The sequence below is a fragment of the Mustela nivalis genome (genome assembly GCF_964662115.1).
Source record: "Mustela nivalis genome assembly, contig: HAP1_SCAFFOLD_1356, whole genome shotgun sequence".
Taxonomy (NCBI): domain Eukaryota; kingdom Metazoa; phylum Chordata; class Mammalia; order Carnivora; family Mustelidae; genus Mustela; species Mustela nivalis.
In genome coordinates, this window is record NW_028135308.1 from 31,482 (window position 1) to 34,224 (window position 2,743).

The window sequence follows — 2,743 nt, forward strand, 5'->3', positions numbered from 1 at the left end:
TCTTTCTTAAAGGAAAATATTTTTGGATCATGTGTGTAATGAAAGTTTATATAATATTTTAAGCTATGTTTCTTGGTAGCTAATTAACATTTAAACAGATTTTTTTTAATATGGAAATCAGCATTATTGGGTTTTACATGCTTCAGGCTGCCCAAATGCCAGCTTTCTAAACAGCACCCAACCAACCAAGTTTTCATGAATACTTCAGTCATGTTAATTGATAACTTTTTGGTATTTTCCAATTTTTATTACTACATATGAACCTAGAGATTTAGACAGACATTAATTTTAAGACAGAGAGTCTTAAAATTAGAGGAAAAAAATAACTTTTACCCCAGAACCATTTGCAAGACAATTGTTAAATTATGCCTGATTCCCATAGCATTTATATCCTACAAATCAGTACATTCCACATAACTACTGTACAACCTTGTCAATCAGACAATTCTCGTACAGTTGACCCTTGAATAATTGCAGGGGTTAAGGGCACTGACCATTTGTAGTCAGTAATATGTGAATAACTTTCGACTCCCCAGGCACTTGAGTACTAATCTGCTATTGACGAGAAAACTAACTTTTACAAAAACAGTTAATTAGCCTGTGTTTTGTTTGTTATATGTATTCCATATTATATTTTTATAATAAGCTAGAAAAGAAAGTGTTATTAAAATCACAAGGAAGAGGGGGACAAAATGGCGGGGAAGTAGGAAGAGGTGTCTTTTCAGCCTGTACCCCAAAGTGAGCTGATTACCTACCATAGAACTCTGATCACCCATGAAATCAGCCTGAGATCAGAATTATACACGTCTGGATCTCTACAGGGGCAGAAGACGCCAGTGGGAAGATAAAGCTGAGTGGGAAAGTTGGACTGATATGGGAAGATAAACAAAAGGGGGAGGGAGCCACCAGAGGCGACTGGTTGGAAAGTAATACCCCAATCAAGCAAGAGTGCCCTGCGTCTGGGGTCCAGCATTAACTTAGAGACTGGTTGAAAGCACTCCAAAAGAGCAAAGAATTGTGGGGGGAAATTGTCGGAATCCGGGTTGCTAGGGACAGGGGCTTAAGTCCCCAGTCCCAAGACTGCCTCCACTGGTTCTAAGGCAGAGAGAGTGGGGAGGAGAAACCAGCTCTTGGTCCCTAAAACGCCAGGGCACCTGAGAACCCTGGGGTCCATTTCCTGTGAGGGGATGGGAGCCACACTGGGAGGCAGAATGCTGAAACCCTGCTATAGAGTCTGAGATACTCCCCTGAGAGAGATACAAAGGCCCAGCCAGTGCTCTTTGATACCCACCATTGTTTCAGACCAAACTCCCCCCAGAGAGGTTCACGGAGGGCCCAGCCAGTGCTCTTTGATATGCGCCATTGTTTCAGACCAAACTCTCCCCCCAGAGAGGTTTGTGGAGGGCCCAGCCTGGTGCTTTAGGAACTACACCCCATTCTCAGAGCCTGAGACCCATGGGCGACCCACAGTCTCCCCTGAAATTGGTGTGTGCAAGCAAGCCGGGCGCTCTTAGATGCAGAAAGACCAGGCACTCCCAGCCTGGGCCAGCGGGAAAATCTCAGTGTGCTATTGCTGCTTGGAACCTCTCTGGTGGTCTGGAGCTGCCCAGACAGCTGCCACTGCCTTGGCTTTGGGTACAAGCAAAAGATCTTATATCCCCAGGGACCGCGACTTAGAACCTGCTCTGCCAGCAGCCAAGGGGGAACTTATTTAGGCTCTGCAGCCAGACTGAGGCTTCTCTCTGAGAGGGAGATCAGGGTACGGTTTGCTTTCCTGTAAAACTACAAAAACCATCAAAAGCAGTCAAAGTGAGAGAAAAAAAAAAAGTGCACAAACATAAGAACCGCCAGAGAACAAAAGCCTGAAAAAAAAAAAAAAACCAGTTTCCTCAGAGCCCACCCCCTTGAGGGCAAAGGGAGGACTTAACACAAGGAACATCATTGACTGAAAACCCACTTGGCAGACCCTTCCCCCAGAAAACAAACCAAGAAAGAAAAAAAGAGGGGGGGAAATAATACAAGAGAACAACCACTAACTCATAGGAAAACTTTTATTTTTCACTTGTTCCCACTATTCTGGTTCATTTTTGTATACATAGGTAATTTTTTAAACCTATTTACCATCACAGCGAGCTGTACATCAAATTTCATAATAACCTTCTAACCTGAACTTTTTGATACATACACCTATGTTTTCCTTTTGCATTTCTATTTTTTGAATTCTTTTTTTTTAATTTTAGTTTAGCTTAGTCTAGTTTATTCCTTTTTACTTTTATCTTCTAATATTCATACAGAGTTAAACTTCAAAGTAAGTTTGAATCAATACTGCCTTTCCCCAATCAATACTACCCCTATAGGTAAACCAATTTTTAATTCCCCTTTATCTTAGGAAAGTTGAGTCCTTTAACAAAGATATCAGGATACATCCAGGAAGAATCAAAACAAACTTCCTCACACACACTGAGAATTTATAACCACTCTCCCATATTTTTCTTCCACCAGTGTTTCTGTGTTTTTGTGTTTGTCCTGATAGCATATAAATCTTACACTTGGGGTTCCTTTTGATGAGGTTCTTCCTTTATTTGCATATATATATTTTTTCTCTTGTCATATACTTGTATCAGTCTTTTTGTTTGTCTGTTTTTGTTTGTCTACTTCATAATTCTTACCTTGGGGCCCATTTGTGCTGAACCTTCTCTTTCATCTTCCCTTTCTTTTCTGTCTCTCTCTCTCTCTTTTTTTG